Below are 22,066 nucleotides of genomic sequence, written 5' to 3'. Positions count from 1 at the left end.
AAATCTATTTCCCTTGGCTTTGAGTAGTGCCGCTTCTTTGATTTCATTCCATTTACTCGGGAAACTGATCAGCTCCAGGCTTTTATAGAATCTGTCCCAAAGCTCCGAAGCAATACAACATCTCCCGAATAGGTGATCTATGGTTTCTTCATTTCCTATGCATAGAAGACAGCTCGCGTCCGGGATGCTCATATACTTACTGATACGATCACGTGTGCTGAGTCTTTCCCAGAAGGCGAGCCATAGGATGAACTAGTGTCGAGGGATAATCTTCGTTGACCATACAAGAGGAGCCCATTCTACTTTCTGCGCTTTTTCCCGCATTACCTCCCATATTTTCTTCAATACCAGCTTCCCATTGTCCTCAACTTTCCATTCATGAATATCCGGTCTGTCGTGTAGTTGTATGTTACTTATATGATCAAGTATCCTCTTTCCTTCTGGAATTCTTCTCAAGAGCAAGTTCCAATTCCCGTATTTGATGTCTCTGATTTTCGCTTTTGTGCAGTCCCTTCTGATACGAGTATTTTGAAACTGCTCCTTTTCGATGATAGGCTGGTTTTCAAACCAAGGGTCGTGCCAGAATAGAGTGCCTTTCCCGTCCCCTAGTCGGATGTCATAAAGATCTACAATATCGCTTCTTAGTTTAAGAATCTTTTTTAGAGACCAGCTCATACCTTCGTGAATTTTGCAGGTCCAAATGCTGGTTTCGTGTTTCATAAATCTCGTATGCACCCATTTGATCCATAGTGACTCCTGATTGCGCTCCAAAGCCCACAGATGCTTGAAGGTTAGAGCCTTGTTCCACTCGATACAGTTCTTCAAGTCGATGCCTCCCTCGTCCTTCGGTTTGCAGAGAGCGGTCCATTTGACTTTTTTTCCTCCTCTTCCACTTTTACCCCAGATAAGTTTCTCATCAGTGTGTCGAGTTCCTTCATTACCTTCTTCGGAATGACCATTTGCTGCGCCCAATAGCCAACTATGCCCATAACCACGGTTTTGATAAGTTCGATCCTCCCTACATAAGAAAGTTTTTTTGCTGCCCAGCCAGATATCGTGTTTTTTACCTTTTCAATCAGCGACTTGCAGTGTGAGATCTCGATCTGCTTCGCAGTTAACGGAATTCCTAAGTACCTTATGGGAAATCTGCCTTCCTTGATGCCCATGATGTTGAAGATGTCCTGCTTTGTTTCGTCCTTCACGCCTCCATAAAATGCCACACTTTTGCTTTCATTAATAGTTAAACCTGTTACCTCAGAAAAGAACGTTAGTGCAGCCCTAATAGTTTTAATGGAATCAACGTCCGCGTGCGCTAGAATGAACAAATCGTCAGCAAAGCATAAATGTGTTACCTCCTCTACCTCACAGAATGGGTGAAAGATGTATGGACGATTCTTTCGGAACATCGCGAAGATGCTCTCAAAGATCGCCATGATAGCTACGAAAAGGTAAGAAGAGAGGGGGTCCCCTTGCCTTACCCCGTTTTCACCCTTGAAATAGCCTCTGTGGACTCCATTGACGCTAACAACAAAGCAGGATGATGAAACGCATTGCATAATCCAATCGATAAAAATCATAGGAAAAGCAGAAACAACCAGAAAGTCTCGAATGGCTTCCCATCTAACAGAGTCAAAAGCTTTCTTGATATCTATTTTGAAAGCCACTATCGGGGATATTTTCTTTTTCCCGTAGCCTTTTAATAGGCTCTGCATGAGAAGAATATTATGAGAGATTGTCCTACCGGGGATGAATGCAGATTGATTAAGATTTATTATTTTTCCTATAACATTTTTAAAACGTTTAGAAATGATTTTTGAAATTATTTTATAAATCACATTGCAGCAGGAAATTGGTCTGAAATCTTGTACTTTCTCAGGTACCGCAGTTTTGGGGATCAAGGTTAGGACCGCTGTATTCCATTGCTTTAACATCTTCCTGTTTTTGAAAAACTCCAGAACCCCATCAGTAACATCTTTACCCACAACCGACCAATTATCTTTGAAGAACTGTGCATTAAACCCATCAGGACCCGGACTTTTATTCCCATCAATACTAAACAGAGCTTCTTTAACCTCAACCTTCGTGACCACCCTTATCAACTCGCGACTATCTTCTGCAGAGATTTTCCTATCAATAATTTGATACAAGGTATTCAGGTGACTTTGATGCTGCTTTCTTGTACCCATAAGCTGCTTATAGAAATCAATAGCCAGATCTTGGACACCCTTTTGACCCTGAACATATTCACCATCATCATTCTTCAGCCTGTAGTTTCTCATGTTTTTAGCCTTGCATTTTCTGTAGAAGAAAGCTGTGTTTTTGTCACCCAACGAAAGCCAGCTCTGTCTTGATTTTTGTCTAACAAAATTCTCTTCAAGCAGACTCAACTTCCTGAAGTTTTCAAGCGCATATCTTTCTGTTTCATTGAGTTGTTCATCACTATCATCCATTAATAACTTTTTCTGAACCTCTTCCAGTTCTTCTCTTGCAGCCAGAACTCTATTGGAGATATTGCTGAACTTCTTCTTGTCAAAGCTTTGGAGATGATTCTTTAGGAGCTTAAGCTTCTCAGAAACCCTGTACATGTTGGAACCTCTGACATCTGTTGACCATACGCTTTCGAGGATACCCTTGAATTTATCGTTATCCATCCAAAAATTGAAAAATTTAAAGGGCCTTTTGAACCTTTCTTCCTTTTCTAAGAACAATTTAATCGGGCAGTGATCAGATATACCCGGATTCAAAACATGAAGTTGACTTCTCGGAAATTGGCTAATCCAGTTCTCATTTACCAAACATCTGTCAATTCTACTTTTTCTAATTTGTTCATTCCCTCTCGTAGAAGACCAAGTGAAGAAGTTCCCAGAATTGGTAGGCTCGATATAACCCATATCTCTGATGCAGTCATTAAATTCAATCATATCCCGAGTAATTTCAGATTCTGGGCTACGATCAGATTCGTTTATAGTTACGTTGTAATCACCGAGGACAGCCCAAGATTTATCAATACCGATCCAGTTTCTAAGACAATTCCAGAGGAGTCTTCTTTCCGTGCTTGAGTTGCTACCATAGATAATAGCAAGATTAAACACGATTCTTGTGATTCTGTCTTTGACCTCCACCAGGATTGCTTGATCATTCGAAAAAAGAGTCATCACTAGGGCTGCAAATGAGTCAAGCCGCTCGAGAGCTGCTCGCGAGCCGCTCGATCAAAGTTCGGCTTGAGCTTGACTTTGATCGAGTTCGAGCCGAGCTCGAGCCGGCTCGTTTAATATTCCAGTCGAACTCGAGCTCATATAATGCTTGCTCGACGGCTTGTCGAGCTTTTTCGAGCCCGATAAGATATAATATATTTATTTATTTATTTAATATAAAAAAACTTAAATTTTTTTAAAAAAAAATCTCTCTATTTTCAAAGCCCATATAGAAGGCCCATAATCCACATTATTATATTATATTATCATAAAACAAAATCCTAATTTCTAATGTATCATTCATAAGTGACTTTTCATATCTTTTTCTTCTTTTTTCTTCTGTCTTCACCGTTTTTCTTCTTCTTCCTCATCTTCACCATTTCTTCTTTCTTCTTGTTCTTCCTCTATCTTCACCATTTCTTCTTTCTTCATGTTCTTCCTCTATCTTCACTATTTCTTCTTCTTCTTTCTTCTTCACTATTTCTTCTTCTTTCGTCTTCATCATTATTTTCACTCATTCATAATAGGCTAATACATTTTTTATGTTATCTCTCATCTACACTATTTCTCTCATTCATTCACAAGAAACCTACAGGTAAATTAAAATACATTTTCATTTCTACTATAGTTTTTGCTCATATTTTTAAATAACTTTGATTTTTTTGTATTATGAGAAATTTGTGCTTATATATATCGTTAATGTTCATAGATCTATATGAAAAAACACTAATATATATATTAATTGTTCATAGATCTATATGGAAAAACACTATTATATATATTAATAGTGTTCATAGATTTAATATAGAAAAACACTATTATGAGTAAACAATATTATATTATATTATATATAATATTGAAATATTAATATATTATATATAATAAAAGATAAAAAAATGTTAGTATATATTATGAAGAGATAAAAAAGGTTAGTATATATTATATATAATATGTTGAGAGAAAAAATGAATTTATAATATTAATAATATATTGTAATATATAAATAAATTAATAGATTCTTTCTATAAATAAGTCAATAAATTCTTGTTATATTTGTACCCAAATAATTTAATTATATATAATAATATTTAATAAAAAATAGGTTGAATTTGTTTTTGTCCGTAACCTTAAAGTAAGTTAAATTTTAGTTATTTGTTTTAACATGTATTTTTTATATTAATTATTTTTAAGCTTAAATGCAGGTAGGTGTACTTGTCCTATGCTTGAAGAACGTGACTTAAAAAATATTAATATATTGAATGTTCAAATAATTTATATAGTATAGTATTGTACTTTAATTTTAGAATTTTATATTTTAGAATTTTGACTAGTAATTGTGGTTGAATGTTTTTTTGGATTATTATGATTTTGGAATTTTAAATAGTTATAATTTTTTTCATATTTTTAATTTTAAATATTATGTTTTAAATGTTGAATATGTATGAAAGTTTGATATTTTATTTTGAAAATAAATTTTAGTTTGAGTTCGAGCTTTAATTTGAGCTTGAGCTCGAGTTCGAGCTTGAGTTTGAGCTCGAACTCGATCTTGAATTCGAGTTTTTCGAGTCGAGCCGAGCTTATAGGTAAATAGTCGAGTCAAGCTCGAGCTCAAATTTATAAACTCGTTCGAGCTCGAGTTCGAGTCGAGCTAATAAATACTAAATCGAGTCGAGTTCGAGCTCAAGCAAATTCGAGCTCGACTCGGCTCATTAGCAGCCCTAGTCATCACCTCAACAACTTTGTTATCCCAAATAACCCAGATTCTGCCCATTTTGTCATTTGAGTTGTGAATGATTTCCCAGCTACTATCAATACACAGTTTGCTAACCTTCTCAACGTTCCGACTTTTGACTTTTGTCTCAAGAATACCCATAATAGTGATCTTCTGATTCTCAATGATCCTCCCGATTTCTTTACATTTTAGAGGGTCATTGAGTCCCCTTATGTTCCATGTCACTATATTCATGAATGAATATAAGTGTTGGGTTCCTGACTTTCCAGACTGTCCTGGACCTCTTCATCAGAGAAATCATAAGCATCACTTGCCTCACTATCCTCAATGGCTACAGTTTGATTACATGGAATACTATTGCCATTGAGTGAGGGTTGCCTCATGTAGATCTCATCTTCTCCCGTGATAGATTTAGTAGCTTCTGGATCCAGGATCTTTCTTCTTTGTCTTCGATTTTCATCTTGTTCTGCTTTAGTAGGTCTTTTCTGACTTTGAACCTCTTCACTACTAGATTCATGTTTGTTATCGGTTTTTATTCGCCCTACTTCAGAAATTAAGGCTCACTGCCTTATTCAAGACCAAATTGTCTTCTTCTGCACTTGATCTTTTGATTTCACAAAACCCAAGATTTCCCAGTCCATTCTCAAGAGCTTCTTTATTACTTATTCCAAGATTCTCCTGTTCATCATCTCGAAAGGTGGCTCTGAGCCCAAGGGTCAGGTCATTTCGAATTTTGATGACATTGTTTTTAGGTTCCTGCTTGCATTCCTAGAACTGTGAAGAGTAGACTCACGACCTATTGGAGTGCCTTCAGATCCAATTTTGCTTGTTTTATATGGGCCAAGTATTCCCCGTCCCATAGATCTTTGAATTTCAGAAACTTTGGAATTAGGACATGTAGTTACATCAAGACCAGTTCTTTGATCAGTATTGGGATCGATAGAGTTAGGACCAACAATAGTATCATCCACAATAATAGGACTTGTGCCAGTATTAGGACCAATATAGCCGGGATCAGCAATGGTTGCACATTTTTCATCAGGACCTTTAGTAGCAAGTCCGGTAGCTTGAGTAGTTTCATGATCAACAAGTCCAAGACCAGGCTTAATATGGTCAATATGGCTAGGAACAGTAGCTTTATGAGAAGCTCTAGGACCGGTGTGTCTATATCCAACTTTATCAGGACCGATACCCTGACCAGGATTGACATTTTGAACAGGACCTATTCTTGAGAAAACAAAATCCCTAGGACCGGTGCCCTGAACATGACCAATATGATCAACGTTAGTAGGGCCAGCTTGTACCCTTACCTACTTCATTCTTTTTCCTATCTTCTTCCTTACCCTTATCTGTTCTTGCTTTTGGTTGCCCATCTTATCATCCTTAGTGCGTTCATTGCTGTTAAGTTCAGACCTGTTCACATTTCTCTCAACCTGAGCCTGGTTAGAGTCATTGATATCGCTTACTTGAGTGTTGTTATTGGCATTCGATTTTAGATTATTATTGACTGGACATTTATTCGTAGCGTGTGTGAAAGTGCTACACCATATACATCGATTTGGTTTCCATTCGTATTGTATTCCAATGTCAAATAAATTTCCCAGTCTATCTTTAAGTTCAAGCTTGATTGGAAGAGAGCTACTTGGATGGATTTCGACACTAACTCTGGCCACAGATGCACGCTCGTAACCTTCCATTGCTGGGTCAAACATAAGTGGTTTGCCTATAATGCTTGAAATATAGGCCAGGCCCATCGGGTTGCACATGTGTGGTGGAACATTCTTGAGATTTACCCAAATTTGTTCAAGTTCAGGCGGTCTATGATTAGTATTAAGTTCTTCGCTCCACTTGTACAACTTGAATCTTTTTCCCCTGATAAAAGTATATTCGCTCTCTATGATCGACTTTATTTCTCTTCCATTCCTGAAGGATAGAAAGTAGAATCCGTGCTCATTGATTGTGATCCTCTCTAGACCAGAGGATTCCCACTGACCCATCAATGTTCTTTTAACCTCAGCAAATGGTGCTTTCATGTTGCCCATAAAATGACCAACTATGACAAACTCCCATGCCTTGACACATTTTTCTTCAATTTCGGGTGGGAGCTCAAATCGGTGCGGATGATCAAGTGTAATTACCTTTGGGAATAAGGTGTCTATCTAGAATTTTCCCTTTTCTAGATCGCTCATGGCATTTCCATTCCACACCTTTCCTTCTTGCCAAGTTTTATTTGGGTTGCTCATGATAGTGTACACCTTTGTTTTATTACATTTCGAAATTTCCTTTATGGCGTCAACCGTCCACTTGATCACTTCATCATATTGGTCTTTGTTGAAGAGATTCCAATTCTTTAGATAGTGACTTTTGAACTGAGCATTCAACTGATCATTTCTTTCTTGGGGCATCGTAATCTCTTGTTTATTAATTTGGAAAAATAGCTTCTTCATCTGGTTTCTCAGTCCTGCCAAATTTGCTATTTCGTTTTTCCTCATTGACCACGTTGGACTAGCAGTAAGATCCTTGTTATCAGCCTCAGTATTTTCTTTGCCAGGAATTGCAGTAGTAGGAGCTGAGGAGGTGACTGTTTCAGGGATGCTATCTTTCCTGACTTGTTTGTTCTTTTCGGCCCATCTAACCCTTATATTTCCCACAAAACCGTTGTCTTCAATTGTTCCGATCTTCTTTAGAATATCCCCTTTAGTGCTCTTCTCTTGTGTATCAGTTTTCCTCTTTTGAATACTATCAATTGGCATTTCAGGATCCAGATTAACGAGGGGAGAAAACGCACCCAGGTTCAATATCTCAGGGTTAGCCTCGGGTGTCACAGTTTCCTTGGGATTTACTTCAGCATTCTTCTTAGAACTTGAGTTATTTGCCTTCATGTTTTTCCTTTCTTTGATTTTCGATTCATTTTTACCCTTCTTAGCTGTTTTAGAATTATTCGATCTAGTTTCTTGATCGATCTTTTCAATTTCAGCACTTGTTTTGGAAGAATTATGCCTCTTTGCTTTTGGTTTGATCTTTGTTGCCGATATCTTCTTCATGGATTTATGATATTCGAGGTCGCATATTATTGTTTCATCATAGTCAGTGCTATCGTCTGATTCCAAATCAACATCTATGCTTTGGTTCTTTTGATTCGACCGGTGGCTCATAGCTTTGTTAGTAGATTTATTATCTTGGCGATTAGGACCGGTAGAAGGTGGATATGTGATGTCAGGACCGGCATTTAAAGAGATAGGACCGGCATTAGAAGAGTTAGGACTGACATTAGAAGATCTAGGACTGGCATTAGAAGAGCTAGGACCAACATTTGAAGAGCTATGACCGACGTTTGAAGAGCTAGGACCGGCATTTGAAGAGATATGACCAATGCCATGAGTAGTTTTAGTGTATCCAGGACCGGCGTGTTCAGGATCAATGACTTGAATATTCATGTTATCCACCCTTGTTAGACCCAACTTTTTTTGGAACTAAATTATCTTTTTCAGACCCAGCCAAGCGAAAACCGTTGGCTAACCCCATATTAGACCCGGCCAAGCGAAAACCGTTGGCTAACCCCTCATCAGACCCGGCCAAGCGAAAACCGTTGGCTAATTCTTCTAGTTTCATACATTCTTCACCTCTTATACCCTGACTTAAATTCTGACCCAACTTATTTGTAGCTTCCATGTGATCCATACCCAGACCCAGATTGTCATTCATGATGTCATCAATCAACGAATCAATATAATTTTCAGTCAAGCTTTCACCATTGGCTATACCAATCAAGTTCAGTTCATCATCCTTTACATCTGTATTATTAGGCTTTTCTAATTTAGCTGAATTTATTTCCATAAATAGCTCTAACTCAGATCCAATTTTTTCAGTGTTTCCAGATTCTGTTAGACTATGTCCTTTAACAGTTTCAGCTAGATGTGCAGGCTGTTTAGAAGATCCTGCAATTTTAGGCTCAGTTTCAGAATCCTGGGCGCATTTAGTGTCTTCTGTCCAACCTTTTTCAAGCCTAGTACATAGTCTGGATATCTGACTTTCCATTTGATCCTTAGTAGGACAGGTAGACTTAGCATTCTGATCATTAATGGAACCCGAGACTTTTAGATTTGCAAGATTTCTCATTGTAGAACAAGACTCTGAAATTATATCCTTCTTTGGACCTAATGGACTCTGAGCAGCTGATATCTCCAACCCTGTAGAGACAATTTCAAAATGATCTATTTTGCCTAGTTTAGCATCCTCTTTAGTAGGACCGGTAAAATTTGTTTTCTGATCTTTTTCTGCACCTAAATTACCCAAACTGTCATGTTTTCCTGCTTCTGAAACTGACCCCGACCTTGTAATATTCTTTGAACCTATTAATTCTCGATCAACAGTTTTATTCAGCTCTGTCATACTTACCTCAATAGGAACACCAGTACCAACTTCAGTAGGATCATTCAAAACAAACATAAATCTCAGCATAATGTTTTCACCCGATTCAGAAACAGACCCCAATTTTGAGCTTTCAATAGGACCCAATAAATCTGTACAATTTATGTCATTTTCCTGCATTACCTTAGAGCCTTTTTGACAGATTATCTCCAACATTGGGACTGAATTTTCAGCACAAGCGACTCGATTGTCATCAATTTTAACAAGACAAGATTTCAAATCCAATTTCCCAACAGAATGACCGGTCAGGTCTAGGGTACCAACCAGCGACTCTAACGGTCCATTCTGTGCAGCAAGTCCAGTAACAACAGAATTTTCTAGAATTAAAGTCCTATCATTTCTATATGCAGTACTGTCTTTTCCTATCAATTAAATCCTATCATTTCTATTATGAACATGCATATTGTTACAGTATGAATCCCCAATAGAACTATTCTCATGTAATTCATCAGCATGTGGAAAAGAACTCATACCCGATGATGTATTTGGCATAGAATCAATAGGCGCATCTTCTCCGTTGTTTAGGACTTCATCCATGATTTCTGGCTTCTGCTTCCTGGGATTGTTAAGAGACCTGCGAGTTCGTCTATCAGACCTAGCCTTGCTGCTTGTCGACGGCCCCTTCAGCACCTTCTTAGGATCATCAGGGCGGACTTGAAGGACGCCCCTTGCCCGAGTAATTACACTGGACGGGCGCGTACCAGTCATTGGAAAGATCAAGCGCAAACTGCCTAATCTTCAAAGGAGCCACAGAGGTTGGAATTCTGCAGCAAAGGGTGGGCGCAAACAGCACGATTGGAAACCAATCGCACCGGAACAGGGGCTTGAAAATAATTGCTCAAACAAGAAAGGGTTTAAGCAATTTTGGAACGGTCTGTAGCTACGAAAGCTTCCTCCAGACCGAACACTTGATTCAAACGGCGATAAAGAAGTTCAATGGAGACCTACCCGCGCCTCGCGGTGTGGTTTGATGTCCCAATCGAGGTCCGAACTAACCTGTAAACGAAAAGTGAGAAGAGGAGGGCGAACGACGCCGATTTGACGTCAAGTCTCTGCAGAAGGGGGTTTGACGAAATGTTCCGGTAAACAGTAAGAGAAGATGACCGCGACCGTTCCTTGCACAACAGAACACGTTCCAGAGGGCGCACGACAACCGATCGAAGGTGCTGGAGGATGGCGACTGACTTCCGATGTAGAAGCGCGGTCGCGGCAAGAATCTGTGTCGTTTGTATTGTTCGTGCCGATCGTGCCGATCGTGCCGAATGTGCCGATCGTGCCGATTGTGCCGATCGTGCCGAAAACGACCTAAATATCCGATCTAGAAACTATAATCGTGATTTCTCCCGATACTCCGTTCAAATTGAAATTCCTTCAGTCAGATTGTAGGGGGGAAAGAGACGCACCTACTGGAGAAATTTGAGATCATTCCGACGTCAAAAGCTCCGGCGGCATTGATGTGCCGGTCGTGCCCGATGTGAGAAAAAATCTCCAGAGAAAATTTCTCTCTCTAAGTGCGTTTTTTTTACTTAATTTGTTCTTTTAATTTAGCAAGTTAAATGTCAAACAATATTTTATTTTTGTAATTTAAGAAACTAACACATTGAACTAATATTTTTTTTGATTTAGTAAATTAACATGTTAAACCGATATTTTGTTTCTTTATGAGAGTCGACCTTTAAACAAAAATCCTTGATATTTGAGCTATCATAATAGTTTGTGTCAAACAAATATCTTAATAAAATAAATAATATATATTCAAAAAAGTTATTGATATTTTTTTCAAATATATAAATTGAAATTGAATGATAATTCTATAGTTTTTTAAGCATAAGAATTGAATTATAATTCAATGTCAATTCTTGTAGAATTGGAAATGAAATTTCAATGTCAATTATAATTAGAAATGAAATTTTAATGTTAATTCCAATTTCAGTCATCCATACTCACCATAATTGTAATCATAGAATCAACGGCAATGGTTTGCAATATTAGGCTTGCAACTCAACTTGTAAGAATATTATGTAACACATTATAAGTAAGGTTTTTACTCTTGTCGAGAGAGTTTCCACACTAATGTTCGTGTTTATTTATATTATGTTATTTAATTTGTTGATTAAATATTGGTAGAATGTTTCAAACAATATTATAAGAATAACCAAATATGAACAAATTAAAAAGTAATAATTAAAACGATAACAGATAATCATGATAAAATTGTTACATCTTTAAACAATAATAAAAATAATTATAATCTTGGAATCATTGAAAATCATTTGCAATGTTTTCTCTGCAGTTGGATGGATCAAAACTAATAGACAGATTATACAAGAATAATAGTACATAACCTAAACTCCACTCATCAATCAAACCTTGAACTTGTTCATATTCATTTATCTTTGTGGATCATAAAAGATGTTACTTTTATTTATCCAAAGAATAAGAAATGAAGAGGTTCACCTCTTTGTTTGAATTAATGCTTTTTATTTGTGTCATGAGATTCGTGTTGTGACTTATCACAGTGAAAAAATATTAACTATTTTCTACTTTTAGATCTAAACCAATAAACAGTCCAATCTTAGTTTTATTTTAATTTGGAAACCAACTTTAGTTCGGATCACTTGAAAAAATAAACTAAAAGAATAAGTTTTTTTAGAGTTTTTATTTATTTATTTATTTTGTAATAAAAATTAATTTAAAATTTAATATATCGATACACATTTTAACTTTTTAAGTTAAATTTTTTTTATCGGTTTAACACTTTAACCTAAAATAATAATATATATTTGTTTAGAAAACATAGAATTTTTCCTTTGGAATTACATTTTCAAGTTAAACAAAATATAATTGAGAATTATAAAATACAATAGTTAGAATTAGATTGAAATTCTAATTCGAATTAAAAGTATTAATCTACACTCTACTAAACTTAGGAATTGAAATTAGTCCCCATTCCAGTTTCATAGTTACCAAACAATCTCCAAATTATTACTTATGAAACCATCTCATTAACATGAATTTCATTAATTATTATGATAGATGCAGATGCTGCAATCGATTTTAGTTATTAATTTATATACGAGGGACAATGTTTGGTTAATCTTGTAATAATACACTTTTATTATGAGACCTTTAATTAGTGAAAGTTTTATTCATTGAAGAGTAATAGTATCTATACAAATTGCATCTATATATTGACATCAATATTCCACATTAATGCTAATCAATTCAAATGCTAGTTACATTAGCATTTTATGATATATTTTGATTAGGCTTGTTTTGAATTTGAGTTCGGATTATAATTTAATTATTTAAAAAGAAATAATTTTGAGGATTTGGTTTTATTTATTTTTTTGGTTAAAATTATATAAAATATTTTAATATAAAATAATAAAATAAAAATAATTACTTAAAATAAAATTTATATTTATATTTTGTTTAATTAATTAAAATGGTTAAAAGATAGTGACATGATTTTCGATTAAGTTGGATGTCCATCCGAAGAAACCCTCATTTTTTAGATTATATCATTTTAATATCTATTGATCATCTATCTTAATTAAAATTAATTAATTAATTAATTAATCTCTAATTCATAATGAAAGTCGTACAAAATTTACATATTTAAACACATATTTTTTTTGATTTGGCAAAAAAAAAGTTTATTATATAATGTTTTCAAAGTATACATCATTCAATCTAGTTAGCATTCACTTTTTTATATATATATTTTAAATCCAACGTGTAAGCTAGTCCCAAACCCGCTATCCAATTAAACTCAAGCGAAAGATCCAGATAAAGAGGGGAAAAGGGTAGACCCATGCCACCTGAGTTGGTTTATGCCATTAGTCAGAAACTATTTTTTTCTTCCATTTTAGCCCTTATAACAAATTTAAAAAATAAATAAAAATTAAAAAAAAAACAAAAAATGAATAAATAAATATTTTTCAACTAAATAAAAAATATATGTATATACACCTAATTTCTTTGTTTGAATTTTAATTTCTAATATTGGTTTTTTACTCTTTTCATTCATTTTTCCGATTTATTTGTTAGAGGTACATATATATAACCCACCATCGTTTATTCATTTTTAGTAGTTAAAAACAATATCGAAACATTTAGATTAAACTATTATATTTTCAACAATATCAAACTCTAAACTCTACACTAACTGGTGATGGCCAAAGAACTTGGTAAATTACCATTATTACATCTTTCTAGTCTAGAAAGAAAATGAATAACTTCTTAAGGATCTCTTAGAGAGTACAATGCGGTTGTCTCCTTAGCTTTGAAGTGACTACTATGAGAAATCCGCAGTTCATACTTCTTAAATCTGCGTAAAAAAATCATACATTAACAAATTATCTTTATTTATTTAAACAAAAAAAAAATAATAATTACCGTGAATGCATCTTCATCGGTTCGGTCATCTCCAATGTATATTGGGATTAAATCTTTGTTCGAGTTGGAGATGTCCTTAAACGTCTCCTAAGGACATCGCCTTATCCCACTTTTAAGGACATCGCCTTATCCCACTTTATGGAGGGCCTTATCTCACTCACTTTTATCCCCAGTAATGTAAAACATTTGCCACTTTATAAGAAAGTTACCTAACATCGTAATATAAAATATGAATGTAATATGTATAAAAACCTTCTCCATTTATATTTTTTCTAAAGTTGTATCTTTAAACTTAACTAGGAAAATTCTCGTACCATACATACAGATAAAAATAAAAACAAAAACAAAATATTAAAAAAAAACTATAATAATATGTATTCAATGTTTAAAATTTTTAATAAATCACGAATAATATATTTAAATAAAAAATAAAACGTTCTCATTTCACATTTTATTCAATTCGATAAAACAACTTATTTTCTCACAAATTTCATCACATACTTTTTCAGACTGAACATCTCATCTCGTGACCTTACACTTTGTCAATCAAATATTTGATTCATATTTTTTAATATTTAGCATCGTGACCACACTTTGGTCAATCAAATATTTGATTCATATTTGTTTAATCACTTTCAATTGATATCGGCATATTATATCTCGGCAAACAACATACCAATCACACTTGGTTAAATGGTTGTACTTGTTTTGTTAAGTTGCAAGTTCGAAACATACGTATAACATTTTTTATTTTATTTTTAACCATTTTAAGTTATGGGCGGGTCAATCCACGATCTGACTCAAGTATCCATTTACTCTCACATATATATATATATATATCCAAATTAACCACAGCTCTCGACCCGACAATCCGGAAACTTTAAAAATTAAGCATCATTATATATATATATAGATTAGTTACTTAAAAAGTTGAACTTATATTGTTAAAATATCCTACGTTTATCAAATTTTGTGTTAAATTTAAAATATAGAGTGTCGTTAGCCTAGTTGGTTAAGGGTTGTACTTATTTTGTTAGGTTGCAAGTTCAAAACATACATATAGTATTTTTAATATTATTTTTAACAGTTTTAAGTTTATGGGCGGATCAATCCACAATCCGACCTATCAATTTACTCTCACATATATATCCAAATTAACCATAGTTCTCGACCCGGAAATACGGACACTTTAAAAATTAACAATCAACAAAACAAAAAAATATATATATAAATAACACAACAAAACAAAAAAAATATATATTTTCTCTATTATCATAAAATACAATAAATAGTGACAATTTGTTTTCATTAGAAAGAAATCATATCAAATAAATAGTCAAATTGTTTTCATTTTTGGAAAGAAATCAAATCTAATTTATTTATAATTTTAATTACTCCGATTTAATTAAAGTGAAAACCAACCAATTAGATAATTAAAATTCAATTTGTTTTTTTATTGTTGGAAAGAAATCAAATTAAATAAATTGTTTTGATTATTGGAAAGAAATCCAATCAAATTTAGTTTATATATGATTTTAATTAATCGAATTGAATTAAAGTTATACTAACCAATTAAAACTCCAATTAATATAATTAGAATGAAAACTAACCAATTAAATTATATTAATTTTTTTTCAAATAATAAATCTATCAGTAATGTGTCAAAAAGAATTTGTATCAAACTATTAACCAATAATCTCATGCGCACAATAAATTATATTAGAATACAGATTACGGGAACCAAATCAAAGTAAGTAAATAATTTGAATTAATCTGTTATAATCAAATATCAAATTAATTATTAAAATTAAAAATAAAATTAACATAGACAAATTAAATAAAATAAATTTCTGAAATAAAATAAATAAATAATTAAAAGTCATCAAAATTTAATTTTTTTCATATGGTCCGAGCCTAATAAAAGATGAAGCCCGGCACAATTTAGGTTTCGATTTCAAATTAAAATAGAACATAAGATTAGACAATTTATTGAATTATAGGCCATGATCAAAATTCTCGGTAAAATGATAGTCTAATTAAAAAATTGTTCTTTTTTTTTATAAATCCAAAGATAACAAGGTCAAAATGAATATATAATAAAAATAATTTAATTATCAAAACAACATAGATATTCCAATAGAATGAATTTGATTGATATAAAAGTGTGGGAATAGATTAGACGGGTTGTTTGACAAAGAGATGTATGGTTTTGATATTCAAATTAAATATAACATTTTTTCATTTAAAAAAAAACTGTTTCAAAATAGTCCGTCCATCTGAACGAGTGTGGGTTACCAGACATTTGAGGCTAAATGGCAGTCCAAATATTTTTAAATCCATTAAAAGTTGTATTAAAAACTATTTGTTTAGGTCCAACAGATTATTTTCTTAAAACTAGACCCAACATATAACAAATTATATCCGATTATATATATACGATTTAACGGACAAATTAAATAAAATTAATTTTTGAAATTTAATAAATAAAAATTCTCAAAACTTAATTTATTTATTTTAAGTTGCCAAAGCTCAATAAAAGATGAAGCCCCTGCCTAATGCAAGTTTCATTTCCAAATTAAAATACAGCTGCATATTGGCCAACCGTTTATTGGATTAGAGTCTAAATATTGGAGGTTTTCGGTTTCGTTTTTTTGATGATTGTTTAAATCTACTGCATATGTATATATTTTGACATTTTAATAACAAAAATAATATGTTTATAAATCATTGGTTTATATACAATTAAGTTCTAAATTTAAATATTGTTAGTTTTTAACGAGTTTATGATGGATATAAAGGTAATTAAAATAAAATAAAAGTATTTTTTTGTCTTAAATTTATATGCCTTATTTAAATTAATCAAGAATTTGTTTATTCTTTAAATGTTTTTATTTATTTGTAATGTTTAATATTTATCCTAATTTATAATCTAAAATCAATCTAAACTCTCAAACTTTAAAATATAATCAATTAATTACTCAAACTTATAAAATCAAACAAAATATACCAAATTAATATTAAAAATAGTATGAACTAAAGTTATTAAACTACTCTAAGTTATTATTTCTATTATCATCCCTAATAAGCTTTTTTTAATCGAAATTATTTTAAATCAATGAATTTTAATTCAATTACCTTTTATTTATCTTCTCATTTAAACTTAAAGTAAATTATGGGTATTTTTATAACGAGTACAGTAAATAAAAATGAAATATTTATAGTTGTAATTCTATGATTTCATATAATTTACTATCATTATTACTACTTCATTCACACAATCTCACACATTCAACATCCAGCACACATATGTTGTCTTATTTGACTAAACATTGGATTACTTTTCAATTGGCTTATTTTTTGATATAATCCTTCTCATTGGACTAAGTAAAGATTCATGAGAGATATCTTTGATTACTTTACATATACAATATCCACCGAGACAATATGCAAATGGATCATCACAATAACCCCAACAATGACTATCATCTGTACATTTGTTGGGAATTCGGTGTGGTAAGATTATAGTGGAGGCTTCTAACGTGATAATACCTAACACATATTAAAATAAAAATAAATATTTAGAATACTAGAGTCATAATAAAAAATAAATAAATAACTAATAATATAATATATAAATCATTTATAAAGATTAAATAGCAATTATTTATATGGGATGAGAAAGTTACCTGACATCATAATATAAAACAACATGATTGTAATATGTATACAAACCTTCTCCATATTCTTTTTTTTAAAGATGTATCTTTAAACTCAATAACACAAAAAAAACAAAGAAGATATATTTTATTTATTATCATACAATACAATATATAGTGTAATTTTGTTTTTATTATTGGAAAGAAATCATATAAAATAATTAGTCAAATTGTTTTCATTTTTAAAAAGAAATCCAATCAAATCTAATTTAATTAAAGTGAAAACCAACCAATTAAATAATTAAAAGTCAATTTGTTTTTATTATTGGAAAGAAATCAAATCAAATATTTAGTCAATTTGTTTTGAATATTCGAAAGAAATCCAATCAAAACTAGTTTATTTATAATTTTATTTACTCCAATTTAATTAAAGTGATATTTTAATTAAAACTTCAATTAATATAATTAGAATGAAAACTAACCAATTAAATTATATTGCTTTTTTTCAAATAATTAAAAAATCTGTCACTAATGTGTCAAAATTTTTTGTATCAAACTAATAATTGGTTCACTATTGTGACCAATAACTTCATGCATACAGTGTACAACAAATTATATCAGAATACAAATTATGGACATGAAATCAAAATGAATAATTAATTTAAATTAATCTCTTATAATCGGTAGAATTAATTATTAAAATTAAAAATAAAAGCAACATAGACAAATTAAATAAAATTATTTTTTGAAATAAAATAAATAAATAAAAATCATCAAACTTAATTTTTTTCATCTGGTCCAATAAAAGATGAAGCCCGGTCCAATTTATGTTTTTTAATTAAAATAGAACTTAAGATTGGACAGTTTATTGGATTATATCAAAAAGACTAAACTAGGCAGTGATCAAAATTATAGGTAGGATGATTGTCTAGCTAAAAAACTTGATCATAAACTAGGTTATGGTCAAATTTTTTTGTCGAAAACTAGGCCATAACAAAAAAGTACTTGGTTCGTTGTCTTGTTTTTCTGGCCTTGGGTGTTCCTTAATCATTTTCTCGATAGGAAATCATGCCAAAGGTTCCAACCCTCAGTCAGAAACTATGTCACGACCAATCGGACGACTTAAGCCAAAAACACACTACACCAAAAACATACATTGCCCCAAAACAATCCAAAATCGAAATGTTTTTAGACTTTAATGTTAGTTTATATTACGTAAACAACAATATCATCAAAATTATATTCATAACATCAATCATTAATTAAAATAAAATAAAATCATGTATTTTACTTAAATAATTTTTTTAATTAGATATAAATGATGTTTTTAGGGTCCGTAAACTCCTTATTTATTTAATATACAACCATACATATTTTCTTAAGCCCTTGTCATCGAACAAGAGCTCAAAACATGATTTTGTCAAATTAAAACCGGATAGTTAATTTGATATTTTTTTAATTTAGGTTGAATTACTAATTTTAGCCAAACTTTAATTTGAATAAAATCTAATCAATTTAACCATTCATCAATCACACCATCATAATACTAGTTATCATACATATTAACTCGTTGGATGAAGTGTTGATAGAAATGTTGTCATTGATCAACTCACTTGACACGGTGCTCAATAAAATATAGGAGGAATTCCCAAATTTATGTAGTCACTTGTCTTCTTGAGTTGAGTAAGTAAAGTTTCTCTGACTTTTAACGCTTCTTCGGTTCTCTTTTCCGTGTTCTTTCATGTTTACACTTGTCTTTATAAGGTGCAACTTGCATGAACGTCACTCATACTATTTACTTCAAGTAATGTTTATGTTAGTCCTGACTTTCTCTTTCCTTTTATCTGTGCATATTCTTTGATATGGTTTTTCAACAACCTTCTTAGTTTCTTCATTTCTGTTCACCAATTATCAGCAAATGTGGGCTTAGTCTAGATCGGTTTGTCATTCGTTATTTTCTCAGATTTTTATAACACTTATTGTTGATCCTCTATTTTTATACCCTTATTTTATAATTTTAAAATAATCTCCAGCTAACAAATTATTTTAGAATATATATATATATATATATATATATATATATTTCAAAATAAACAATTGATTTAAATAGTCTTATCACTCGAATATCGAATTAATTATTAAAAACAAAAACAAAAACATACCAGATCACAAATTAAATAAAAATTAATTTCTCAAATAAAAAAAATAAATAAAGCCCTCACCCAATACAAGTTTGGTTTTCAAATCAAAGTAAGATTGGAGTTTTTATTGGTTTAGATTCAAAAGTGGAAAATAGTTAATATTCTTTCATTCTCACATGATTGGTGCAAGAGAAGAGAAATGAAAAGCAATAATTCAAACAAAGGTGAACCTCTTCATGTCTTCTTCTAAGGATAAATGAAAAGAAACATCTTTCCTAGCCCATAAAGATAAATAAACATGAAAAAGTTCACGATTTGAATGATGAGTGAAGTTTAGTTTATGTTAAGTTTCTTGACTATTATTCTTGTACAATCGGACGATTAATTTTGATCCATCCAACTGCAATGTTCTAACCAAACTTAAAGGGAACAATACAAATGATTTACATTGATTCCATGATTACAATTATTCTTATTATTTTATAGAGATGCAACAATTTCATTAATTATCCGTCATCGTTTTACTTATTGCGTTCATGTTTGGTTAATCTTATGTTTGTGAAAACTCTTGTTAAACTCTTTCAACAAGAGTAAAAATCACAACTGTTTAAATCATACATTATATCACTTATAATATGTTACACTTCTTTCTAGCCTAATAGGTCGGACACCTCTAACACATTGCAAACCATTTTCATTGATTCTTTTATTACAATTATTAGGATTTGGATGGATGAGTGAAATTATAAATAGAATTAGTATTGACATTGAAATTTCAATTTCAATTCTAATTCAATTCTTATACTTGAAAAAACTATAGAATTGTCATTCGATTTCTATGTTTGAAAAAAAATATCAATAATCTTTTTGAATATATATTATTTATAATATTAAGATATTTGTTTGACACAACCTATTAGGATAGCTCAAGTATCATGAGTTTTTTTTTTAAATGTCCATTCTCATACAAAAAGAAAAAATTGGTTCAATAGGTTAATTTATTAAATTAAAAAAAAATTGGTTCAGTATATTAGTTTCCTAAATAAAAAAAATAAAATATTGGTTTGACTTTAACTTGCTAGATTCAAAAGAAAATATTATATCAAAATGTTAACTTAATAAATTTAAAATTTAATATATCGGATCCAAATTTTAACTTTTAAGTTAAAAAAAGATTATCGGTTTAACACGTTAACCTAACATAATAATATATTTTTGTTTAGAAAATACTGATTTTTTTCTTTTGGAATTACATTTCCGTGTTAAAAAAAGTAGAATTGAGAATTATAAAATACACTAGTTTGAATTATATTAGAATTCTAATTCAAATTAAAATTATGAATCTTAAACACTCTACCAAACCATGGAATTTAAATTAGACCCATTCTAATTTCATAGTTACCAAACACACTTAAATTATTAATTTTAAAAAAAATGCAACAATCTCTTAAACATAAATTTCATTAATTATTATGATTAGATGCTGCCATCGATTTTAGTTATTGGTTTATATTATTATAGGTATGTTTGGTTAATCTTGTAGCATTACACTTTTATTATGAACATTTTTATTAGTGAAAGTTTTATTAAGTGGCCATACAAATCTCTCTATATAATGATGTTTAATTTTGAAAGTGTCTGGATTGCCCGGTCGAGATCGTGGTTAATTTGGATATATATGTAAGAGTAAATGGATATTTGGGTCGAATTCTGGGTTGCTCCACCCATAAACTTAAAACGGTTAAAAATAAAAATAAAAATACTATAGGTATCTTTCGACCTCTCAACCTAACAAAAAAAAAAGTATAAATCTATAACCAACTTGACTAATAAAACGTTATGAGGTTTGAATGTCTGTTAGGCACAACTTTAAGTTCATGCAATAGATATTGACCTAAGAGGGAGGTCCTCATGATCAATTCTCAATAAAAAGAAAACATTGGTTTTAAGTGGGTTGATATTGTGTTTGGGTGCTCAAGGGAATATAAGCCTGGTTAGAAAAAGAAAGAAAGAAATAACTTATGTTTTATATTTTTTTTTTGGATCACTTTATGAGGATGGTTTTGTAATGTTTTCTTGACTAGTGGTGTTTGGTGGGGCCATTGCTCTTGCTTGTAGTCTTGATAGAGGGCTCTTGACCAAGGCAGTGATATTCGGAGTGGCTAGAAGGTTTGCAAACATTGGAAGGAGATTGTAAAGAATGAAGTCTCAACTCACAACATTGATTTTTTCATTAATAGATTTATTACATATCAATTCATTAAGCGTGTGGTGTGAAAAATCAATGACACGACGTCCTGCTATCCGCTTTCGCAATTGCTCCTGTTTCGGACTGACTTTTCTCGCATCTCATCTGATCGGGCATAAAGCATTCTCATCCCCATGATGGGTTCTTGTTTGTAGGTTAATCACTGCACCTAGGAGAGCTTATTTTGACTCCTCATTCTATCTGAAAAGTATCTCGTATACGTCTAATTAATCTTATCAACTGAAATGAAGGAAGTGTGACGC

The 22,066-nt window shown here is 31.7% G+C and overlaps 1 pseudogene; it reads left to right on the top strand.

Annotated features, from left to right (window-relative positions):
• Positions 1-21,788, top strand: part of LOC124917436 — a 77,513-nt pseudogene extending 55,725 nt beyond the window's left edge.
• The last annotated feature ends 278 nt before the right edge of the window (positions 21,789-22,066 follow it).

Source organism: Impatiens glandulifera, unplaced genomic scaffold (genome assembly GCF_907164915.1).
Source record: "Impatiens glandulifera unplaced genomic scaffold, dImpGla2.1, whole genome shotgun sequence".
NCBI lineage: Eukaryota > Viridiplantae > Streptophyta > Magnoliopsida > Ericales > Balsaminaceae > Impatiens > Impatiens glandulifera.
This window is presented reverse-complemented; position numbering and strand designations above follow the sequence as displayed.